Here is a 27,289-nt window from a genome sequence, read left to right on the forward strand (position 1 = left end):
CTGTACGTAAGGAGTTAAATTTCTCTACGTCATAGGATCAAAGGTAGCAGATCTCATAACACGATGCGTCTTCTGATCCTTGTGCATCTAGCATAAGCATATCATCATGTTACACGACCATGAGGCTGCGCTGCAGCACAGCCTTTGAGAACGGCCAGCGCAGCCTTTGATAACGGCTACACAACGGCGTCGGAGTTATACGCGTGTAGTTCACTCCTGGCCGACCTTGACAGCAGCTTTAGAAGCCGTGGCGCTGAGCTGCCGCCGTGCACTTAGCCGGCGAGGCTGCATCTCGCCGGACCGGCGGAGGGGAAGGGGGGAGGGACGGCAGTGGGTTGTGGGAGGGGCTGGAGGAGGGAGTGGCAGCGGATTATCCGTGGCTGCCAGCGTAATTGGCAGCAATAGGCGCTGTGCCGTCTCATTAGCAGCGCGCGCGTCTGGGCGCTGTCCGGGCAGCGCGGACCGCGGCGTGCTGGCGCCGGCATTACTGTGCTCTGGAATGTAAACATCGCTGCGTGTAATTCGGGCCAGCTCCAATATTCCGTGGACAGTTACCGTCCTAGTTTCGTATTACAGCAGTTGCAGCACATCGCGTCAAGGAGGCGACAAACCGACTCCTGCAAGCCCTCTCATGCTAGGGAACGTACTCCTGTTGCTTCAGTGAATATTGAGGTTACAGTGCAGTAAAACACTGTACAACACTGACATTACTGTTGTATCATTTAAACACAGAATGGCCCGGATGCCACACTTTATCTTTAGAAACAGATATCCCGTTTACTTCGTTTGTAACATGCACAAATTAGTGCACCAGTTACGATTAAAGGTTAATCGCCTTCGAGTCAGCACGTAATCCTTTTCAACGCACAATTCTGGTGCACCGACCTCTATTAATGTTAAACGAAGGAGCTCACCACGGTCAAATTTAACAGTGGCAGACACACAGCCTTCTCGAGATCATAGGGGCTGTATAAGCGTACGGTATTAAGCTGGCCGCGCGTTTCGATGTACTGAGACAGACTCAAGGCAATCGTATATCGTACCCTAAACTTGAGATTAACCCAGAAAGGTTATTAATTTGTGAATCAAGCATACGAGGAGTAGAATCAAATTCTGCTTCCACATGTGACCGCACTGCCCATTATCTCTAACAAGGAGACCACACGACGCTCGGAATTTACATAATTTTTTTATATATGTGGTACGTGAACTTCAAAACTTAAAAATGTACCTCTCCCAAAGCAGTCGGATGCAACTCTCGTCTATGTTCCAGAAAATCAACTTCTAAGTTTTCCAACCACGTTTGATATGGTAAAATATTGCAGCTTTTTGGACAAGCAGTGTGGCTCTGTGGTAGTGTCCTTCCTCTCTATGTGTGTGGAGTGGCTTCGACTTCAGGCGGAGTCAGTTTTTTAAACAAAGATTGATTTTCCATGAGAATTTATGTGAAACGTTAAAAATACAAAAGCTAGGAAAAAAATGATTTTTTAAAATTAGCTAGTCTTCATTAACTATCATTTATAAAAGTACTGCATTTAAGACTGCCCAGAAAACTTATGTGTATAGGCCGCCATGTTTAAATTGATAGTATAAACATCTGGAAATAACAAAGATTATAAGGAAGACGAAATACGAGGATTATTCAAAAGTAAAGGAGGTTTTTTTTATTCAAGGTAATGAAATAAACTATTCAAATGAAGAAAGGACTACCCTCTTTGAAGTACTGAAGGTAGCAGGTGTAAAATACAGGCAGCGAATAGTTATTTACTGTTTCTACAGAAACCAGAATGCAGCTGTGCCTCGAAGGAGCTGAAACGGAAAGATCTGGCTGAGAAGAGGGGGAGACAGGTCTGCAGCCTATCACAGATATTATTCCGTCCGTATACTGATCAGGCTGTGGAAGAAACTACGCAGAAATTTGGAAAGCGAATTACAATTCAGCGTCAGAAATAAAAGCTTTGAAGTTGGCTGATAGCGTAGTAATTTTGTCAAAACAGACTAAGGATTTGGAACAGCAACTGAATAGAATCGATAGTCTTTTGATAAGAGATTATCAGATAAATACAATTAAAGTGAAATAAGGGTAATGGAATGTAGTCGAATTCAATCAAGATATGCTCACGGAATGAATTTACGAAATGATACACTAAAAGAAGTAGTAGATGAATATTGCTATTTTGGCAGAAAAACAACCGCTGGTGGCCGAATTACGAAAATTGTAAAATGCAGACTGTTAATTACAAAAAAATCTGAAAAAGAAGCATTTGTTAACATCTACAAATAAATTTGAATGCTAATAAGCCTTTTCTGAAGTTATTTGTTTGGAGTGTAGCCTTGTATTTGGAGTTTAGCCTTGTATGGGAGTAAAATTTTACAATAGCCGTTTGGACAAGTGGATAGACGGAATAACTGAAATGGGGATAACACATATTTATGGCACACTGTTGTTGTTGTCATCTTTCAGTCCGGAGACTGGTTTATTGCAACTCTCATTGCTGCTCTGTTTTGTGCAAGCCTCTTCATCTCCAGATAACTGCTGCAACCGCAATCCTTCTGAATCTACTTACTATATTTACCTTTTGGACTCTCTCTACGATTTTTACCCACCACACTTCCACCCAGTTTTAAATTCGTGATCCCTTGATGACTCAATATGTATTCTATCAACCGATCCCCTCTCCTAACCAGGTTGTATCACAAATTTCTTTTCTCATCAGTTCTATTCCTCTAATCTACAGCATTCTTCTAGAGCCCCACTTTTCAAAAGCTTCTATTCTCTTCTTGTCTAAACTGTAAATCGTCCACGTTTCACTTCCATACGTGGCTACACTCTGGACAAATGCCACAAAAAAAAGGCTTCCTAATACTTACATCTACACTCCTGGAAATGGAAAAAAGAACACATTGACACCGGTGTGTCAGACCCACCATACTTGCTCCGGACACTGCGAGAGGGCTGTACAAGCAATGATCACACGCACGGCACAGCGGACACACCAGGAACCGCGGTGTTGGCCGTCGAATGGCGCTAGCTGCGCAGCATTTGTGCACCGCCGCCGTCAGTGTCAGCCAGTTTGCCGTGGCATACGGAGCTCCATCGCAGTCTTTAACACTGGTAGGATGCCGCGACAGCGTGGACGTGAACCGTATGTGCAGTTGACGGACTTTGAGCGAGGGCGTATAGTGGGCATGCGGGAGGCCGGGTGGACGTACCGCCGAATTGCTCAACACGTGGGGCGTGAGGTCTCCACAGTACATCGATGTTGTCGCCAGTGGTCGGCGGAAGGTGCACGTGCCCGTCGACCTGGGACCGGACCGCAGCGACGCACGGATGCACGCCAAGACCGTAGGATCCTACGCAGTGCCGTAGGGGACCCCACCGCCACTTCCCAGCAAATTAGGGACACTGTTGCTCCTGGGGTATCGGCGAGGACCATTCGCAACCGTCTCCATGAAGCTGGGCTACGGTCCCGCACACCGTTAGGCCGTCTTCCGCTCACGCCCCAACATCGTGCAGCCCGCCTCCAGTGGTGTCGCGACAGGCGTGAATGGAGGGACGAATGGAGACGTGTCGTCTTCAGCGATGAGAGTCGCTTCTGCCTTGGTGCCAATGATGGTCGTATGCGTGTTTGGCGCCGTGCAGGTGAGCGCCACAATCAGGACTGCATACGACCGAGGCACACAGGGCCAACACCCGGCATCATGGTGTGGGGAGCGATCTCCTACACTGACCGTACACCACTGGTGATCGTCGAGGGGACACGGAATAGTGCACGGTACATCCAAACCGTCATCGAACCCATCGTTCTACTATTCCTAGACCGGCAAGGGAACTTGCTGTTCCAACAGGACAATGCACGTCCGCATGTATCCCGTGCCACCCAACGTGCTCTAGAAGGTGTAAGTCAACTACCCTGGCCAGCAAGATCTCCGGATCTGTCCCCCATTGAGCATGTTTGGGACTGGATGAAGCGTCGTCTCACGCGGTCTGCACGTCCAGCACGAACGCTGGTCCAACTGAGGCGCCAGGTGGAAATGACATGGCAAGCCGTTCCACAGGACTACATCCAGCATCTCTACGATCGTCTCCATGGGAGAATAGCAGCCTGCATTGCTGCGAAAGGTGGATATACACTGTACTAGTGCCGACATTGTGCATGCTCTGTCGCCTGTGTCTATGTGCCTGTGGTTCTGTCAGTGTGATCATGTGATGTATCTGACCCCAGGAATGTGTCAATAAAGTTTCCCCTTCCTGGGACAATGAATTCACGGTGTTCTTATTTCAATTTCGAGGAGTGTATATTCAATGGTAACAAATTTCTCTTCTTCAGAAACGCACTTCTTGCCAATGAGAGTTTACATTTTAAATCCTCTGTTTTTCGGCCGTCATCGATTACCTTGCTGCTCAAATAGCAAAACTCATGTACTACTTTAACAGTCTCTTTTCTTAATCTAATTCCCTCATCATCATCTGATTTAATTCGACTGCATTCCATTATCCTTGTTTTGATTTCGTTGAAATTCGTCTTATATCCTTCTTTCAAGGCGGTGTCCATTCCATGTAATTGCTCTTCCAAGTCGTTTACTGTCTCTGACAGAATTACAATGTCATCGGCAAACCTTAGAATTTTTATTTTATTTCTTTGGTTTCCTTTACTGATTGCTCAATATACAGATTGAATAACATCTAAGATAGACTACAGCTTTGTCTCTCTCCCTTCTCAAACACTGATTCCCTTCATGCCACTCGACTCTTATATCTGCCGTCTTGTTTCTGTCTTTCGCTCCCTGTATTTCACCCCTGCTACCTTCAGAATTTCAAAGACAGTGTTCCAATCAACATTGTCAAAAGCTTTATCTAGATCTAAAAATCCTATAACCGGAGGTTTGACTTTCCTTAACCTATGCTCCAAGATAAATCGTAAGGTCAGTATTGCAACGGGTGTTACTACATTTCTCCGGAATGCAAACTGATCTTCCTCGACGTCGGCTGCTATCAGTTTTTCCATTCATCTGTAAATAATTAGTCTTAGCATTTTACAACCATGACTTACTAAACTGATAGTTTGGTAATTTTCACACAGGTTAGCACCTGTTTTGTTTGGAATTTCTATTATTACATTGTTCTTGAAGTCTGAGGGTATTTCTCCTGTTTCACAACTCTTGGCTGGCTGGCTCTCCCAAGGTTATCAGTAGTTCTGACGGAACGCCGTCTACTCCCGGGACCTTGTTTCGACTTATGTCTGTCAGTGTTCTGTCACACAGCGTTAAATTATCCATCTCGTACTCATCTACGACCTCTTTCCTTTCTATAAAATTGTTTTTAAAGTTCATCACCCTTGTATAGACCCGCTGAATACTTCTTTTACCTTTCAGTTTTCCCTTGTTCGGTCAGAACTGGCCTTGCACCTGAGCTCTTGATGTTCATATAGTTGCCTCTCTTTACACCAAAGGCGTCTGTAATTTACCTATAGGTGGTATCTATCTTCCACTACTGAAATATGCTTTTAAATTCTTACATTTGTCCTCTATCCATTACTACTCAGCCATTTCGCAATTCCTGTAAATCTCATTTTGAGATGTTTGTATTCTCTTTCACCTGCTTCATTTTCTGTATTTTTAAATTTTTTCTTTCATCAATTAAGATTAGTATCTCTCAATGTTTCCTGTGTTATTCCAGAATTTCTACTATACCTGGTATTTTTACCTATTTGATGCTCTGTTGCTTTCACTATTGCATCTGTTATAGCTACCCATTCGTCTTCCATTGCGTTCCTTTGTTCTATTCATTCATTGCTCCCTCTGAAACTTTCAACAACCACTGGTTCTTTCAACTTATCAGATTGCTTTCTCCTTAATTTTCTACCTTTTGAATTTTTTCAGCTGGAATCTACATTTATAGCATTAATGGCACAGTTAGACTAAAATAAGAGATCAGTTGATAGGACACTTCCTGTGGCATAAATTTTTTTTGAATTTGGTAATGGTATGAAGTGTGTGGGTGTTTGTGTGCGTGGGTGGGGGTGGGGGGACGAGGTGGGGGATAAGGCGGGAGACCAATGCTTGACTACAAGTTTCAAATCGATATATTTTGCGGTAATTATCAGAGGAGAAGAACGTTGAACAGGACAGAGTCGGATGGACAGGAGAATCAAACCTATTTTCGGACTGAAGACCACAACAACAACAGTGAAAGAAAATATATTTTACAAAATATTGTGATATCGTAGCTATTTTTCTCCGTAGTCCCCGTTCAAATGTAAACATCTGGATTAGCGCTCAACAAACTTTCCGAGGACTTTTGCACACTCAGTTGCCACGTTGCTGAACCAGTCACTATGGTCTCTGTCAGTTCGTTGTGTTTCCCTTCAGTTTGGGAAAAAAAGGGATAATAATCACCCAGGAGGAAGTCTACGCTGTAAGGTGGATGTTTAAAAACACCCCACTTAAAGTGCCGAAGCAAATCTTATGTTAATCCAGCAGAATGCGCGGAACCGTTATCGTGACGAGGTACAATGCTGCTGCGCAACAATCCACGCCATTCTGAACAGCTAGGTGTAGTCATTGAAGGGTCCAACAATAAGCCGCTTCATTTATGGTCTCTCCTCTGAGAATAAAACTGATGAATAAGATGACATTTCGATTCCAAAACACAGTGGCCATTACGTTTTGGTGCTTAGAATTGGTTTTGGTTACGTTTGGATCGTGATTCATATCATTCCAACGACTGGCACTTTGTTTCTGGACTTTTATGCGAAATCTAGACATCATCACAATTACCAACGGCGTTCAAACTGTCCTCACCCCCAGAATGAGATTTTCACTCTGCAGCGGACTGTGCGCTGATATGAAACTTCGTGGCCGATTAAAACTGTGTGCCGGAACGAGACTCAAATCGGGATCTTTGCCTTTCGCGGGCAAGCTACCATCTGAGCTACACAAGCACGACTCACGCCCCGTCCTCACAGCTCTACTTCCACCAGTACCTCGTCTCCTACTTTCCCAACTTCACAGAAATATTTTTTATTCAAGACAACGTTTCAATACCATTAGCTGTCATCTTCAGATCTTAAACATTTTTTGTGGTAACACATGCTCATTTTAAGCTGAACCTCACGCTGGAAATGGCAAGTGGATAAAACGCAGCACATTATAAAATTGTCCAAAATCCCATGTCCATATACATACTGTTCACAGGTGCTTGTTATATGATACAAATACGGTACACATAGCACGTCTGTTTACATATGCTGGACACATGCTAAACAGTGCGAATCCACTTTAAATGATTGACAAGGTTGTACCTTATACACCATTTAAAGTCGATTCGCACTGTTTAGCAAGTGTCGAGCATATGTAAATAGATGTGCTGTTGTATACCGTATATGTATTATGTAACAATCATCTGTGAACAGACTGTACATGGACGTGGCCTTTTGGGTAAGGTGCTGTGTGTTTTTAAATTTTTTTTCGATGAAAAACGTTTATAATGTGGTGAGTTTTAACCGCCTGACATCTTGTGAATGAGGTTCAGTTTAAGTGAGCATGTGTTACTACAAAAAATATTTATCATCCGAAGATGACAGCTGATACCGTTGACAACGGTTTTGAATAAAACATATTTTGTACGGTCTTGGCTTTTGAATGTTTTTTTTTAACAATTAAAACAGATCTCCCTTCAATATTGTTATAATGAGAAAGTTCAAACATTGGTCTGAGTAACAATATCTGGATTGTAAGACTACGAATTTTCTCACGGTGGCCAAGCAAAGCCGCGGTGGCCCATTGTTCGATCTGCGTGCAGGGAGTTGGATTCGTCACGCTCAGTGATTAACTAGGGATATGCAGTGCCTAGCAGCAGACTACCTTCAACGGAGAAAACCGCTTTGCGGAAACAGCAGGGGTTTACCGTAATTGACTTCCATAAAGGGCGTTGCTCTGGAGACTCACATCCCTTTTCTAGAGTCTCTGTGACAGACATCCTGCAGTCAGTTCAGACCAAACGACGAACCCGCTCGTTTCTAACAGGAAAGTATGAAGCCTCGTTCCCCATTTAGCAAGCCTTGTACTCTCCTCGAAAATAACCATGAAATAATGAAATATCGCTCAGAAATATGTAACTATCATGTCACGAGGCACAGGTAGTTGAAAACCCGAAATAATAGTTATCTGCGGAATGAAGATCTCCAAGGGACAGAGAAACGAAAGGTGCCAGATGACAAGTGCTCCATAAGAAATAGATCAAGACAGAAACAAAGCAACTGAAAATGGATTTGCAAAACCGTTGACAGAAAATCATTTCTCGAACACAAAAAAAATGGGATATACTACTTCATCAGGAAAGAGGCAAACATGGAAATGTACAAGTAGAAACCTATCACCTCCACTCCGTTATGTAGAAGATATTCAGCAGAATTATTACTAAGAAGGCTGTTTTTGGACAAACATTCAGTGTGCTAATTACTATATTAATACAGGGTTTATAAACATCAACGCTGATGACCTCGATTTTGAGCGCCCATAAGCCCCCCCCCCCCCCCCCCTATAAACATCAACTGAAATTTCGATCGATGCTTGGCAGAAAACGAAACTACTATTAAAAAGGAACATACTTCCGAAGGTTTTGCAAAATTATATGTATTTTGTCACGAACCGGCTTCCGGTTTTTACGTTAATCTGTTTTTTTTTTTCATGTACCTACTTATCACATTTATCCGTGTGTTTGTGAGATTCAGTTGTCACTAGGTACCTGAGAAGCCGAAAGCCATTTCGTGACTAAACAAATATAATTTTTCTGAACATTAGGAAATATTTTCCTTTTAAATACTACGTACAGTGTTTTTTATAAGTTACTTTGGGGTTTCAGAGGACAAGTGTGCAAACACAAAACAACATATAGAAAAACGAAGCATATCAGTGAATAGAGCATCTGCCCAAGATTTTATCTCAATATGGGCACCGTTTGTAATGCGGCAAACATTAGCACGTTCCTGTAATTCATTGCAGTGACTGACACGAATTTAATGGGAAGGAGCGAGGCACTCGTGTCTACAGATACGAACTAATTCGGTGGGATAGTAACAAAGCTGCTGATTGTTGTGCATGTTCTGAGATGCCTGCCTCCTAATGAAGCTACCCCACGGCATGTATTACGAATCGAAATTTGGAAAGATGCACTATCCACTGATACCTTTCCTTTTTGTATTCTGAAACAGTGGAGGTCCTTATGAAGTGCTATGACGACTTCTGTTGGCATGTTGCTAAACAGTTCTGAAATTGAGGTTTTACCAATATTTGGATAGTATTACGTATGCTTTCACTTCTTTTTGAAGATAAAGTTTCATTACTATGGAAATGTAAATTGAAACCAATCTGTCTGCAAAAGGTGAATCTACTATGAACTGCGTAGGGGGGGTGGGGGGTGGGGGTTGGGGAGAGGAGCCTTAAATACATCATTGTGAAGTTCAGGGAATGAAGCCACGTCAGATAGTGATAGTCAAGCTATGCATTAACACTATACGGATGTTACACTGTTTGACATTTGCTGAGGAACAACTGACACTTGCTAGGGTATAACTGACAACTGCTATGAAACACCCGACCAGTGACAGTAAAAGCATATGTAGAGGGCGAGATATGTTAACTACAGCGAAGCCTGTGCACACACGCTCTGTATGCACACGGCAGTTCATGTAGTATTTGCCTGACAGAGATCGTTGTGGAACCGACTAGTGCGACATTTCGTTTGGTACGATACATGTCTCCAAGACATCATTTGAGTTCTTACGATAATGGACAAGCAGCTGGGCGTCTCGAAGCAAATCAAAGTGACACTACTATGGCCACAGTAATGGATGTGTTCAAAAGAGTCATGTTAAAAAGGTCGCTGGAAGTATAAATGCTATGCAAAAGCGTGGCTTTGGTCGTAGACGGACCACCACACCGCAATGGGATCGATATTTAGCCCTAGTGGCGAAAAGGAACAGACATCTCACTCATAGGCAGTTCGATGGAGACCTTGCCAGAACCATTTCGTGGCTATTAAATCAGGCTGGCTTATACGCTCGGAGGCCTCTTACATGTATCCCACTTCAACCATACCATAGTCGAAAAAGATCTCGGTTGTGTATGGAACATGTTGGTTGGGATCAGCAACAGTGGTCCAGAATGTGGTTCTCCGACGAATCTTGCTTCACTGTGGCAAGCGATTCTGGCCATCAGTTAGTGTGGAGAGACTGGGGAAAACATTACACAACAATGAATGTTCATGAAAGTCATCGGTATAACCTAAGCATTATGATGTGGGTTTGCATTAGACACAACAGCCGAACATCGGTGTGTACCTTTCTTTGCTGTACCGTTAGAGCACAGCGGAATTGGAAGGAGATTATTCTGGATCGTGTCCATCTCTTTAGGGGTGTGGTATGTCCGACTTCTCTATATGGACGACCATGTCCGCCCTCACATGACTACCGAAGTGTCGGACACACTGGAAAGTGAAGGTATTGAATGTGCTGAATCGCCTGCGTACTTCCTGGACCTGAACGCTGTACAACATGCATGGAATTCTCTTGTCACACGTGTTTCTCAACGAACATCCCCTCCCAGAACCGCGCAGTATCCCCAAGAACTCCTCAACATTTCGGTAGCAAGCATGAAAAACAGGTAGAATATATGCGTTAGTGTCAGAGGAAAGCACATTCTTTACTGAGAGTCTGATATCTACCTTTTTTGTTGGAACTCTGACCTGTGTCATACGTGAACGTCATTTTTGTCTGTTAGCTTGCTTTTCCATCTGGTGAAATCTGTAACACTTTTGGTTATTAATACACCACCCCACCTCTATTACGTATGTAATGTGTTTCATGTTGTCCATTATTGACTGCGATTATTCTTGTCCAACAATGCCTCTGTTCCTTAGCAGTTGTCAAGCAGTGTAGTACCTGTAAGGTAATATTCTTGATGGATCGCTTTATGTGCTACGAGTGACCCAATAATTGACTGACTGCTAAATGGCGATATTGACTGAAGGCTTGAAGGCTCGGCCGATGTGCCATAAAGTTGTGCGCTGGTCTGTATATTATCAACAATGAAGAAATTCTAGAGGATGTGACTCTTTTAACCACTTTGTAATGATAACAGATCGTAGACTAGTTGGATGCAGAGCTGGAAGGAAACAATCCCACGAAACAGGTAGTCGGAAATGTTGATAACCAGATTGTATACAAGAAGAGGAACACATGCTACATTAATTTAAGCATCTTATAAAATGAAGACTACACAAACATACAGAAAAATGACTATTGTTTGACGAAATTACTTACAGAGACAGCAAAAAATCTCGTAGTTATGAAGCGAGAAAAAGAAAAAAACCTTAGAAGTGGAACAAGTCTAATAGTAAATAGAAGACGAAAGAAACGATAATGGGAACATGATCGACTTTGCTGACTCGAACAAAGATGCTCATAAATATCTTTATATGAGAATATACAATAAAACGAGATAAGAGAATCAATTGGAATCACGAAGTGAATGATGTTGACAAAAAAATGCCAGATGGATAGACAGAACAATTCATCACTTAAGGTGGCAGACAACACAGGAACTAGCATAAGATTACAACTTTAGTATTCAAAGATTTCCTAAATATTTTGTACAATTAAAGAGATGAATCAGTAACACACCAATGCATAAAAGAATTCGGGGTATGAAGAAGCGGTAGGTGGTGGTTAATGATGACATTGTAATAGTGTTGCGGGATGGCCACTTCTGCTTCCACTGCAGCGTGTGGCTTAGGTTTTCTACATCTACATCTAAATCCATACTCCGCAAGCCACCTGACGGTGTGTGGCGGAGGGTACCCTGAGTACCTCTATCGGTTCTCCCTTCTATTCCAGTCTCGTATTGTTCGTGGAAAGAAGGATTGTATGCTTCTGTGTGGGCTCTAATCTCTCTGATTTTATACTCATGGTCTCTTCGCGAGATATACGTAGGAGGGAGCAATATACTGCTGGACTCTTCGGTGAAGGTATGTTCTCGAAACTTTAACAAAAGCCCGTACCGAGCTACTGAGCGTCTCTCCTGCAGAGTCTTCCATTGGAGTTTATCTATCATCTCCGTAACGCTTTCGCGATTACTAAATGATCCTGTAACGAAGCGCGCTGCTCTCCGTTGGATCTTCTCTATCTCTTCTATCAACCCTATCTGGTACGGATCCATCACCGTTGAGCAGTATTCAAGCAGTGGGGAACAAGCGTACTGTAACCTACTTCCTTTGTTTTCGGAATGCATTTCCTTAGGATTCTTCCAATGAATCTCAGCCTGGCATCTGCTTTACCGACGATCAACTTTACGTGATCATTCCATTTTAAATCAGTCCTAATGCGTACTCCCAGATAATTTATGGAATTAACTGCTTCCAGTTGCTGACCTGCTATTTTGTAGCTAAATGATAAGGGATCTATCTTCCTATGTATTCGCAGCACATTACACTTGTCTACATTGAGATTCAATTGCCATTCCCTGCACCATGCGTCAATTTGCTGCAGATCCTCCTGCATTTCAGTACAATTTTCCATTGTTACAACCTCTCGATACACCACAGCATCATCTGCAAAAAGCCTCAGTGAACTTCCGATGTCATCCACCAGGTCATTTATGTATATTGTGAACTGCAACGGTCCCATGACACTCCGCTGTGGCACACCTGAAATCACTCTTACTTCGGAAGACTTCTCTCCATTGAGAATGACATGCTGCGTTCTGTTATCTAGGAACTCTTCAATCCAATCACATAATTGGTCTGATAGTCCATATGCTATTACTTTGTTCATTAAACGACTGTGGGAAAGTGTATCGAACGCCTTGCGGAAGTCAAGACACACGGCACATACCTGTGAACCCGTGTCTATGGCCCTCTGAGTCTCGTGGACGGATAGCGCGAGCTGGGTTTCACACGACCGTCTTTTTCGAAACCCATGCTTATTCCTACAGAGTAGATTTCTAGTCTCCGGGAAAGTCATTATACTCGAACATAATACGTGTTCCAAAATTCTACAACTGATCGACGTTAGAGATATAGGTCTATAGTTCTGCACATCTGTTCGACGTCCCTTCTTGAAAACGGTGATGACCTGTGGCCTTTTCCAATCCTTTGGAACGCTACGCTCTTCTAGAGACCTACGGTACACCGCTGCAAGAAGGGGGGCCAGTTCCTTCGCGTACTCTGTGTAAAATAGAACTGGTATCCCATCAGGTCCAGCGGCCTTTCCTCTTTTGAGCGATTTTAATTGTTTCTCTATCCCTCTGTCGTCTATTTCGATATCTACCATTTTGTCATCTGTGCGACAATCTAGAGAAGGAATTACAGTGCAGTCTTCCTCTGTGAAACAGCTTTGGAAAAAGACATTTAGTATTTCGGCCTTTAGTCTGTCATCCTCTGTTTCAGCACCATTTTGGTCACAGAGTGTCTGGACATTTTGTTTTGATCCACCTACCGCTTTGAAATAAGACCAGAATTTCTTAGGATTTTCTGCCAAGTCAGTACATAGAACTTTACTTTCGAATTCATTGAACGCCTCTCGCATAGCCCTCCTCACACTACATTTCGCTTCGCGTAATTTTAGTTTGTCTTCAAGGCTTTGGGTATGTTTATGTTTGCTGTGAAGTTCCCTTTGCTTCCGCAGCAGTTTTCTAACTCGGTTGTTGTACCACGGTGGCTCTTTTCCATCTCTTACGATCTTGCTTGGCACATACTCATCTAACGCATATTGTACGATGGTTTTGAACTTTGTCCACTGACCCTCAACACTATCTGTACTTGAGACAAAACTTTTGTGTTGAGCCGTCAGGTACTCTGTAATCTGCTTTTTGTCACTTTTGCTAAACAGAAAAATCTTCCTACCTTTTTTAATATTTCTATTTACGGCTGAGATCATCGATGCCGTAACCGCTTTATGATCGCTGATTCCCTGTTCTGCGTTAACTGTTTGAAATAGTTCGGGTCTGTTTGTCACCAGAAGGTCTAATATGTTATCGCCACGAGTCGGTTCTCTGTTTAACTGCTCAAGGTAGTTTTCAGATAAAGCACACACTTCTTGTATGATAGCGGTTACAAAGATTGTAATCCGCATCACCACGGCCCACTGCAGCTGGAAGAAAGCCCACAGCCTCTCCGATTTGAATTTAGGACCATGGGAGATAGGGTGGTGTGTCAGGCAATGGCAGCCACTGAGGAGTCACGCCCAAGTGGATGCCGTTTGAATCTGTAACCATCAGCAATAGCTCTTAGCTTACTGACTAGCAGATTTGGCTGCTACATACTGTTGATCGATGAGAACCGATGTGGACTGGCAACATATTCGGCCAATGAGTGACCAGGAGACTACACCATCGGTATGCAGGGTACTGAATAATTCTGCTGCCTAAGCCAGAAAAATTAATAGTCTTTTAGCCAGATGTATTGTTGTGGGAAGAAAGCCATCGTCACGTACTCGGCTGTGGAAACGCTGCGCTGTGTTCCAATAAGGCACACCACCGACAACAGAACGATTCGTTGCTGGATTTCTGGCAGCCTGATGACAACTTGCGACAGGAGGCGTTATAAAAAAGTTAATTATGTAGTAATCATAGTAGGAGAGAGAAGGAAACCTTGCACAAAGTTCAAAGTCTAAATTAAAGTAATTTTCTGCACTTCAGCAAGCTATATATTTAGCAATATAGGCGTTCATCCGAATGACTGAAACCGTAATTGGTATTAGCTCCACAAATTAATCAATAGCAGTTTTTGAAACTAGTGGTTTCCTATTTGCTTCACATTTGAGCCAATAGGGAACATGGGAGCTTTGGAGTGACGTATTTCAGAACAGTTGTATGAAAAGCTGGAGACTTTCAGAATAATATAAGAAGAAATAAGAGAGTGAGAATTACAGAGAGGACGATAGCTATCCTGGCAAATGGGGAGTTTTGGCGTTCGCGGTTGCCAGTGAAGAGGAGAGATCAGGAGAGGCGAGGGGGCTGTTTGTGCCACGCTGGTAGCCGATCGCTGACGATAAGGGGACAGCTGAACAAAGCAAGTAATCTGAGAGCAGCACGCCGCGCTGCCCTCTGATTGGATCGCCACGCGATGACGCTTCCCAGTAGCTGTGCCACACACTGCAATGGCAGTTGCTTCCTTCTACTCGAAACGAGACCCAACCAGGCGCGGCTGCCTTTCCACGTCAAATCTCGTCCTCCCCTCGTTATACTCTCGTCTCCTACCCCGCTGAATGTCTCCGTGTCCTACGCGTGAGAGATCGTTTTACTAAGCTTATGTGTCTACAGAAAACCCGTTAGTGGTATACGGTCAGAACCTTCAGGTAATGAAATATCGACTGTTGTTATTTCTTGTGATCTATCCAAGCAGTTTGACTGTGTGTATATTGTTGCTCTCTAAGAAAAACGTATTTCATGAAAGTAACAGATTTACAGACAAATGGTTTGAATCATACTTAGCAAACAGAATGCTAACGTTGTGCTCTATAATTCAAACAACGTTGATGGGTGAGAAAATTTTAGTGACTGGAGAGATATTACGAAGGAAATTCGGCTCTGGCTCTGAGCACTGTGGGACTTAACATCTGAGGGTATCAGTCCCCCAGAACTTAGAACTACTTACACCTAACTAACCTAAGGACATGACACACATCCATGCCCGAGGCAGGATTGGAACCTTCGACCGTAGTGGTCGCGCCTGGAACCGCTCAGCCACCGCGGCCGGAGAAGTTTGGCAGAGTTCATACTTGGTTTCACCTCAATTCAATATACAGCGTGTCTCTTCTAAGAATAATCAGACGAATTTTCTCTTGTGTTCCGGCAGATAGCTGCAATTTCGTTTTCGTGTAGCGGGAATCAGCCCAAACAAATACTGCTCATCACGTCTTTTAGGCGACGCCCACTGTGGAAGGAAAGCATTGGTTTGTTTCCCGTTACAAACAAAATGACTTTTCAAGCGTAATTTGACATGCCCATTCGACAGAGCCGTCCCAAATTAGCCTACTGTGATATTCCTGTTAACGACATGCGTAACTGCGGAAAGTAAAGCACGAAGAATAACCAGTACTGCAGTAGCCATGGTACCGCCTGGCCCGCGCTGATTGTAAAACCGATACGTTTTGCGGACGACACTAGTGTTGTAATAAACATCATTACGGAGGAAGCAAAAGATGAAATTCTTAAAGACGATTTTCAAACATTTATTAAGTGGTTTTCTGACAGTGAACTTCCCTTTAATTATGAAAAAACGCACTATATTCGGTTATGTACTGAAAGAAGACGAAACTGTTGGTTTTGTCGACTTTCACATTATCAGTATTTGAGATGCAAATTATATAGAGAGATATGTAAAACTAATTAATTTGAAAATTGTGTATTCGACGATTTTTATTAAAGATTACCCGATAGTAATTGCCAAAACGTGTAATACTTGTAGGCGTATTATTTCTTGAAAATTACGTTTGGCTGGGCTGGCAGTTTCACAGCAGATCAGAGCAGGCCAATGGACATAACTAATGTAACGCAGGTGTCGCCGATGCCAGGTAGGACAATAATCGTCGAAGGCTGTTGTATGCACTGGACAGGGTGAGCACACGCCCGTCGCGAGCTGACACAATACTGACAGCAGGTAATGCCATCGTCGGAATTCTGCGCGACATGACCACCGCTCTGACGTTTCTGAAGCGTTTTTCTGAGGTTAGGGCATTGTAAAGTGCAATAAAGGTCCCGAAAGGCGGGGAGCAATGTGTCTTGGGTGGAAAAGCATAGAAGACGGAGCCATTCTGCTGACGGGAGAACTCTATACCGATGGACACTACGCAGGCTCTGTGAAAGCTACAGGTATTTATGGCTTTATGCTCTCGGCATAACATGGCAGGCAAGGTGTGAGGATGTAAGCGTAGGCGCATTTTAAAATTATGACGATGCGGTCTGATACCCTGAAGAATTTTATTGAAGAAGGTGTGAGGATTTTATAATGGCCTCACTGCAACTTTCTTAGTTCCAAAAATACTTGTAGCTGGGCCCTGATATGTTTAAAGGAGACAGGAATTTTTTGGAGGGTCGTAGGAAGCAACACGTTAAAGCGCTCGTTTGAGGCACCGACAGTACAGAGCCAAAACACATTCCGTTCTCTAGCTGAAAGCCTCTGGGCGTAAAAATACTGAATTTCATTGGTCAATCTTGTCTGACATATTAGTTTTGGAAAGTTATGAAGAAGTCGGAGGAAGCTCCACGAGAGTTGAGGCTTGTGATTGGATGACTGTTCGTGAGAGGCTAGGATTGGCTCTCGAAGAAGGAGCGAAAGTTACGAAGGAAGACAGGAGGAACTTAGGAGCACTTCGTCCATTGCTAGTGAGAGAATCACTTCGAATTCTGCTCGCAGAACTCTGTGTGAGAAGTAGTCATTTCACTTTGCAGCTCTAAGTGAAGGAAGATGTGAAGTTTGCGTTAGGCAGCTTTTCTGAGTTCACGGCCATCGATCGACACAGTGGCCGCCGACAGCTGCATTGGCGGACAACACAAAGACACTGTTAAAAAAATTGTAAAATCTGCAATCGCCTTCGGCGTGTATAGGTCACTACGTATTCAGTAAACGGAGGAAGACGCCCTTCTGCCATACATAATTTTACGAACTCAAATTTTGGCAATCACTGTCGTCTGATCGCGGAAACGGATGAGTGTGCTACCTACCTATCGGTACCTTGTCTTGAATCTCCTCCATCGTTATTTACTAGTAACTGTTTCACGTTCTTGTGATAATTTGTCAGTCAATACTTGTTTGTGTCATAAATCAGTGCAACTACTGCACTCGTTTTGTGTGAGGATTTATAATAAACAATTGAAGCTATGGTAACTTCGACTTTTATTGCTTTCGTATCTCACGTAATCACAAAATTAATTTTGAGTGTTGCTATTCAACCACGCTTTTGCAGTCTGTAGGGCCACAATTTAAGGTTAATAAGAAATCCTTGTCTAACAAATGATAGTTTACGGTCTTCATTGGGCATCTACATACGGGTACAGGTTAATTACCTACATGCTTAGGCGGTGGAGTAGTACCGTTAAAAAAAACCGAATCATACCAACAGCTGAAATAGCCCACGAGCAGGAGTTAGGAAGTAGACAGAATGTTCATGAACCTTAAATTGGAAGAAGTATATTACTGGGCGGCTCAATCGATTAAGTTCAGCCTTTACTCTTCGTTTATTTGTTAGTCTTGGGACAAACGAATCAACCCCCATATTTCCAGTCAGTAATGTCTAACGGAACAAGTTTCCAGTGTGAGTCATCACTTAGAAGGAAAGTACTGATTGCACATAAGGAAGCACTATGAATAATATGGGTGTTCATCCAGTCACCTTGCAGGTATCTCTTCATGGAGACTGGCATTTTTAACTGTACCATTATAGTATATACGCTTATTTTGCTAATAAAATGCGACATAAACACTCTATCATAGTTTGTGAAGACTAAAATGTGCATACCAGGAACACTAGATGAAAAAGCGGCCTTTATTTTTCATGATTAAAACTGATAGTGGGTCAGGAATGAGTTCAAAATGCATCAACAAAGAAATTTGCCCATTAAGATATAATTCCTAACAGAAAATACAACAACTTTTAAATATAGTCTATAATCAGTTCTTCTTTACAACTTCTTCAGTAAATGAATTTTAATTTTAAAACTGGTAGCCTGCAAAATAATATAGTTTTATGTATAGTTTCATGAGTAAGTCTGAAGGATAAAATGTTCGGTAATTTTACATTTAGGCCAATTTGCTATTTAGCTACTTACAAATGGCCGGAAATAAGCCATCCATTGAAACTTATCATGTAGCATATTCTGTAAACTTACTCGGTCCTCATCTTTCTTAAAAGTAACTTACAAAATATCTTCAAATGAGCAGCAGTCAGGATATGTCTACCCTCTGTAATAGCTGTCATCCTGGGAATTGTGGTGGATGGCTGCAGGTAAGGATATACAATAATACAGCTACTGCTCCATTTTACTGTGACATGATGCTCATTTCCTCGTTCCACGTTGATCCAATCGATTGAAGACAGTTACATAGTTAATCTATAAGAATAGGTAAATAGGTAATAAACTGAAGGATGAAGTAAATCATATTGCTTGTTAACGCATCATGCAAAACTTTCTTGGTATTACTTATTATGTCTGAATATCTAGCAGATTTTGCATTACCAATGTGCCAAATCTGTGGTGCAAATATACATGTAAATATGTGAGTGAAATACCTTCAATGTAACACATGATTAAGGAGTTTGTTGCAAGAAAACTATTAATTTAACGTTTTCGGTGCACACTCGATGGCATAGTTTAATGAAAATTCAAATCTGGAGAATCTGTACCATCCTTTACATACTGAATTTTGAACATAATCTGATGCTATACACACCGAGGATAACAAACTAATTAATGTACAATTCTAGACGAAGATGTTTTTATTAACTAGAGAAGAAAGCACTGCTCCGGTATTTCAAGTTGAATACTTAGGAGTTTCCTATACTAAATATCATACACTAGAGCTACTACCTTAGTAAACTCGTAACCTGAGGCAGACAAAGATTCGAAAAGTAGTGAAGGCTGTGAAACATTACATGAAATGAACGATTTGGTCACCATATGCCCATCACTAATAGTATCTGAAACTGGTAAGCGTAAACCGATACCGGTAACGACTGAGTCATGGAAATTTGTGATAAGTTCCTATGGGACCAACCTGCTGAGGTCATCGGTCCCTAGGCCTACAAACTATTTAATCTAACTTACGCTAAGGACAACACACACTCATGCCTGAGGGAGGACCCGAACCTCCGACGGGGGTAGCCGCGCGAGCTGTGGCAAGGCGCCTCAGACCGTGCGGCTACCCGGCGTGGCACTGAGTTATAAAAGGAGATTTGGTGAGAGATAAAAGGAAGTTGACAACGAAAGGAAACATTTGTTTCTGTTAACAGCCGCTTTTTGTCAACAGAACTACCAGGACAATCAAGCCTCGTAGCCTCATTAAAAATAGTTCTCCCATTGTTTTCTGTACTTGAACTGCACTGGCAGTCCTTTGTAGTAGATGACAAGGCTGTCTGACGATAACCACACATAAAAATCTGCAAGTAGCTGACCAATGATGTTTGTTGTTTCTTTGACCTTTCACTGCCACTTGACGGATAACTGAATTCCAACGCGGCGTGATTGTTGGGGTCCACAAGTTGGTGTGTTCCGTTAGAGATAGTACACTGCAGTTAAAAAGGCCGGGTTTACTACTAGCGATAATATAATGGCTACTCCTGAATACTCACACTGAGATAAGTGGTGCACAGTGTACTCGAATCAATGTTTAAGTTTCTAGTTTTTCCCCTAAATAACATAAGGCAAATGTAGGAACACTTCCTTTGAATGAGAAATGGACTATTAACTGTCTCATCCTGCGCAGAATCCGAACTTGGGTCCCGTCTTTAATGACCCCGCTGTCGAAGGGATGTTAAGCACACATCTGCTCCTTCCCATTCTCCAGAATACTGTTAGTTCTGCGCTGCTGAATAGGAACAAGACCTCAAATTGAGTTTTTAGATTAGGAAAACATAAATGTTTGGATGTTACCTGAAATGCAGTGACGTCCCTGTTAAACGTTCCACGTTCTGTTTGCACACCCGCGTTGTACAGTTACTAGTAGTGTCGCTCTATAACAGAGACATTTCAGATTCCGTAAATTGCCATACAGAATTTTAATTGATTGCTTCTGTTCATTTATTTTTCCATCACAGCATTTTGTGGGGAATGAAGTCTAGTTGGCCATTAGTACGGACTGACCGCCGTTGCAGTCAAGAAGCGAGCCATTACTCCAGTGGTCATCATCATAATACTTTCAGACTGTTGAAATGAGATCCTAACATGACCTATCATTTTCACTATGGAGTTGTGTTCAGGATACGTAAACACTCCTTCAACTGGTATTCCATTATTTGGCAGTTATTAGTATACTATCGAAATTGGTTGAAACTGAGATCGACTGTGGATTAAAGCTGTAACAAAAAATTTGGAATAAGGCGCTAATTAGAACATTAAGACCATAAATTATGAGATCAGTACCATCTTGTGATGGAAGTAGTAATATTGGTGTTACTCGTGTTCTATCGTTGTAGGATGTATAGTATGAATTGTGATCGGGAGACAAATTTATTACTAACTGAATAACGCAGTTCAGACGAGGAAATTGTGTTAAGTTTGAGATCTTTCAGACTGAAAATGCAGGGTGTGCAAATTTAAGTAGGAGAAGTTCGTGTCATAAAACAAAATATTGTCCGTTAAAAAATTCGTACGGGCACAGTTGCATATGTAGGACGATACATTTCACATCGAAGACAAAGCAAGTGTTCTCTTGCTAAGGGAGAATTGCAGAGAGTTGATAGGTTACTGAGTTGGGTAGCGGGAAGCAATTGAATTCTTCACACTTGACAGTTAAGGAAACTATGCAAGAGTGTACAAATCTAAAAGCATTTTACATGTTGTCTGTTCCCGTTTTATATATAAGGCATGGGAACTCGATCTAGGGGTCTGTCGCCGGTAAAGCTTTGTCGAGTACTATTGCATCTCTACGTCATTATCCGTTAGATTCTCGGGTCCGCGGAAGGCTACAAAGTTACGGGCTTACAATGTTTTGCGCCAGGCTGTCACGTGTTGTAACGGTAGTCTGAAAATTTTACGACGAGCTTCAGATTGTGTTTCTGGAGAGCTGCACCGTGTGGGTACTTCGAATAATTCTGTGGTAGGAACTACACCGGCGAAACTTCAATTTTCAAATGTGTGCTGCACTGTGATTTCAGACAGTTACATCGGTACAGGATTTGATTAGACGTGTCAACGTATGGTACTGTGAATATTGTCGTTCACATTCCGTTCTGTGTTATAAACACCTCATGGAACCACGAACGTATTTCGGATATTAGTGAGTGCTATTTTCGTTTAGCGCGAGGGAAAACACCTTATGAACTTGTACTGGTTTTTATTCTTCATACAATGTAATAGATTTTATAATGGTTTGTTCCGTGTAAGAACTTTTACATTCTTTGAAGAAAATATGAACTTTTATATTGAAAACTGTGTTTACTATTGCTTTCCTACGTCATTATCCGTCTCCTGTTTAATACATTCTGGTGCAATCGTGCATTTACGGCTAGGCATACTGTTTTGTCGTTTTCCCTCTGCCCTTGTTGTAAGCTAGTTTATGACCCAGCAGTTAGTAACCAGACTCTCAAGGAAGCCAGCCAGCTGCATCATCGAGAAACTTCAGGAGACCGCCATTAAAATCGGACTCCAAATCTCTCATGAAAAAACACAATACGTAGAGTCCAAGAACCCAAATCTGCGACCACTAGGAACCAAGTATGACAACATCACTCAAACACTTCAGGTATTAGGTGAAGTTATGGGAATGACTAGCAACGGAAAAGAAGCTAACAAAACACGTGCAGTAAAACTGCGTACAGCCTAGACAATTACATGGCATATTTACAACAAGAAATCGCTGTCGACCAAAGCCAGACTTTGTCACTACCTCACAGTCGTTTTTAAAAAAGCACTCAACGCAACGGAGACGTCATCCTTAGCTACCAACGTGCCAAACGTCGAGAACACTGAAAGACAAATACTGAGAAAAATACTTGAACACATCATTCAACATGGTACCTAGATGGGCAAGAGCTCAGAAACGCTGTACCCGCTAACTGAGCCGTTCACTTCACTTGCACGAAAATAATAAAAATAAATAAAATAAAATAAAAATAAAAAATAAACGTATGAAATTCTACAGTGATATAGCACGAATGGACGACTATTACCCGACTAAGAAAATCTTCGAAGGAACCCGTAAATCCTTTATACATTGGCTGGTAAGTACCAAAAGCTACTTAACAGAAATCGGTATTGACCGACGGGCGGTTACGCGGACTACATACAGGCAGAAAATCTGTGCACATAACTTCATTCCCAAGAATCCAACAGGGAAAAATTTGAAACTTAAAACTCATGAATGCACGTAAGAAGACAGGCACAAACTTAAAGAATGAGGAAGTTACGATACACTTCAAGGGGTTGTGGAGGGTGTCATGACGAACAAATTGAGGATAGGAACCGTGTCCAGAAATGTTACAGAGCGTCAAAGCTAAAGGCTCTAGCAACTGCCGATAGGCGAACCATTCAGCAGCAAATGTGACATAGTACACTGACGGATTGTAGGTGAAATGTCTCGCAGCTAGCTGCACATTCACCACTGACGGTTGTGATAATTAGTCGCGATCACTGAATTTCAAGCAGCATTGTGAGACATTCCGCCTACAGTCCATTGCCATACAAAGTCACGTTTCCTGCTGAAGGGATAGCCTAGTGTCAGGCGCTGGCGCCTACAACTTCAGCGCTCTGCAGCGAGGTGGGATGAGGTTTCTGGACAGGGGTTCCAATCCTCAATTTGTTTCTGACGACACCCTCTACAGCCCCTCTTGGTCTGTCGCTATCGCTCTGTATACAATAAGTCACAAAATTTACTAACCAATGTTTTATATACAGTCATAACTGCACCACTAACAAATAAGTGGGCTACACCTGGAATATAGCCTAACCCCTTTGAGCCCATGCGTCCATAGTATAACACCTGACCTACTGCCCAGGGGAAAATCAGCATTAACGGCTTGCTCTTGACACATTTATCTAGAGTCACTAACCAACCGAAAAACATATCATTGCTAATACTTATAATTATTAATCTGCAAATTAACTAAATACTGACGTAATGTTGTTCAGTACATTGTACTTCGAGGGACTATAAGGAGAGTCTTGAGGAACCGATTGACGATAGGAATACATGCCCGGAAACATCATCCAACAACGCTAGAGAGCGTCGAAGTTATAGGCACCGCAGGCTGCCACTAGGTCGCCCCTCTTCAGTAAACGTATACTGACGAACCGTGAGTGGTACGTCTTGATACGTTTGTTCTTCAGTGATCACGGCCGATCGTCACAATCGCCGGTGGAGAAGGTGGAGCTCTCTGCTGCGTAGACAGACCTTGTCTTCTATGAATGCGGTGGCTCTGGCCTTGGTGGATCAATATTTCGGACACAGGTTTCCATCCGCAGTTTATTTTTCTCCTGGAATTCTCTAAAATCTCCAATGTTTTCGGTATGCGGGAGAAAAATAAACTTCGTCGAGGTACAAATTTACTTTTACAGCTGAAGGGTTGAGCTAGCGGCAGACGCCGGCGTCTATAATTTCAACGCTTTGTAACATCGTTAAATAACGTTTCCAGACATGGGTTCATATCCCCAATTCGTTCCTCAAGACAAACATGTCGAAGTTCGTCGCAACGTTTCTGGCACACGCTACAGATGGCTATAAATTGAAAAACTCGTAGGGTTGCTGCGGAGTAGGTAATGCTGAGATTTAATCATTTAAAAAATGGATACCTTGTGCCGTTGCCGATTTAATACGGATTTAAGTTAGCCAATGAAGTCATTGCTGACAGAGGGTGGTGAAGCCAAACATGTTCCTCATTTTGCTAGCTGAAGCCGGCCGCGGTGGTCTCGCGGTTCTAGGCGCGCAGTCCGGAACCGTGCGACCGCTACGGTCGCAGGTTCGAATCCTGCCTCGGGCATGGATGTGTGTGATGTCCTTAGGTTAGTTAGGTTTAAGTAGTTCTAAGTTCTAGGGGACTTATGACCACAGCAGTTGAGTCCCATAGTGCTCAGAGCCATTTTTTGCTAGCTGAAAAAAAAAGAGAAAACCATTTGACAGCAGCGAGTTCGAACCTTGCTACTGCCCAGTGCCCAATTATTGTACGTTTCTCTTGATCAGTTTGAGGAAACGAAACTAAGAACACGTTTGGAAACACCATATGTTGTAGGCTGCTTGAATTTGCACGCACAACAATCTGACTGGCTAACTTCATGGCTAATTAAATCGGAAACGGTGCATATTAATTGAACTGCTAGCTGTACTATTAATCTCGAAGTATCCTGCTGAAATAGCCGATGACGGGCCGCTAAGACATATTCACTTTTACGAGGGGCGTTCAGTAAGTAGTGTAACACTTTTTTTGTCAGTCAGCTTCCGTTGAAAAATGCGAAATTTGTTGTGGGACATTGTGGAACATCCCCGCTACATAGTTTTCGCTACTTAGTTTCACGAAATTTCGTTAGGTGGCGGCGTTATATGTAACCTTCAAAATGCTATCTGTAACTGAAGTGTGCGGCAAGCAGAGAGCCGTCATTGAGCTTCTTTTGGCGGAAAACCAGAGTATCGCAGATATTTATAGGAACTCGCAGAACGTTTACTGAGATAGGGTAGTGAGTTATTGGGCGAGTCATCTGTCATCATGGCAACAAGGTGGCGCAATTCTGTTCGATATCACTCGTGCCGAATGGCTGTAGACAGCCGTGACATTTTTTTTTAATTTTGTTATGGGACTTAACTGCTAAGGTCATCACTCCCTAAGCTTACACACTACTTAACCTAAATTATCCTAAGGACAAAGACACACACCCATGCCCGAGGGAGGACTCGAACCTCCGCCAGGACCAGCCGCACAGTCCATGACTGCAGCGCCATAGACCACTCGGCTAATCCCGCGCACAGCCGTGACTCCTGAAAGGCTGGACTTCAGCGTGTTCGTCGCTTCACAAAAGTCTGCGCACCAGAGGGGAGCTCATAAAACTTCATTGGACGTTTCTTCCTCATCCACCCTACAGTCCAGATCTCGCACCTACCGACTTCCACATGTTTGGATACTTTCTTGGGGAAGCAGTATGTGGATGAAGGGTAGGTTAGTGATGCAGTTGAAGTTGGGTCCGACGTCGAACAGTAGAGCGGCACCATGCAGGACATGCAGACCCACCCAGTAATGTGGCGTGAAGCCGCCTCATTGAACGGAGGTTATGTTGAAAAATAGGGTTTTCTAGCCCAAAGAGATATATAAATAAAAGATAAAAATAATATGGAGTATTGAAATCCTGAGTAAAACCTACCTGCTTTCAGAGACAAATTGCGTTGCCTTACTGAGTACTGCCGCTCATAAAATATTGGGAGCACTGCGGCAAGTCTCTAATTTCTCGGAGCGAAAAGCAACATTTGCGAGTGCTGTTGCGGTTTGACAGTTTGAGCGCCTAATGAGATTCACGTTGTAGGCGGCAGCGAGGAAACCTGCAAAGCCCTACACGCTGGTGTCGCGCCGTGCGTGCCCGCAGCCGACAAGTGTGCGTATAGGGGCGACGTGACGAACGGGCCACGCCCACCCTCTGCAGATACCACTGGCCGGCCGCAGTAATGAAGGCGTCACGGAACGCAGCCGACTGCCAACAGGCTGTTGCTATGACGGTGGCGCTGTACTCTGTGAAACAGTTCCTCTTTCACAACATGCTATTTATAGCGTCCAATACAAGAAGTTAAAATACATGAGTAGGTATGGAATCAGGATCGAATCACTGATGAACTGATCGGAGGCACCATTGGAACATTACATAAGAAAAGTGATGAGAACTTCTGCTCTAATTGCCGCAGAACTATTCTGCGGAATGTATCGAACAAATGGGTGCTATTTTACAGTGTTCAACACACAATATGCGAATAGGGCAAATATGAGGTAAGCTTCGTTAGAACTGGTGTCACTAACTTCGAAACCAACCATTACCTGGAATAAGAGGTCTTCTGGTACGCTCTTCAGGACGCACACAGAAGCAACTGGAAGGACTGCCTGAACATTTTGTGATTCTCGCAGCAGGTCAGAAAACTGACTTCATTTCTAAAGCATTTCGTCATAGTTTCGACGCTTGTCTAAGTGCAATCATGAGCAGTGTACAGTGATGTACTTCCAGCTGGCAAGTATAACAGTGTCTCATAAATGTGTTTATGCTGCAAATAAATTCTGAAATTCGTTATTAAAATGTCGGATTAACCAGCTATTCAAAGTATAAAAAACGCTGTAATTTACGCATTTCGGATGCCGAAACTTCATATTCAGAATAACTGTACACGAATCCCAAAAAGTGACCAATATAAAACATAAACAAGGACAATGAAAATAATAATGAAACAATGTGACTACTCTCCTTGCAGTCACGTCCTCTTAACACAGACAGCCACATCACCTTCAACTGGTAAAATAGAAAAATTAATTTCAGTATGTGATCTCGGGGGTCCGCAGCTCGTGGTCGTGCGGTAGCCTTCTCGCTTCCCACGCCCGGGTTCCCGGGTTGG

Source organism: Schistocerca nitens, chromosome 1 (assembly GCF_023898315.1).
Source record: "Schistocerca nitens isolate TAMUIC-IGC-003100 chromosome 1, iqSchNite1.1, whole genome shotgun sequence".
In the NCBI taxonomy this organism is placed as follows: Eukaryota; Metazoa; Arthropoda; class Insecta; order Orthoptera; family Acrididae; genus Schistocerca; species Schistocerca nitens.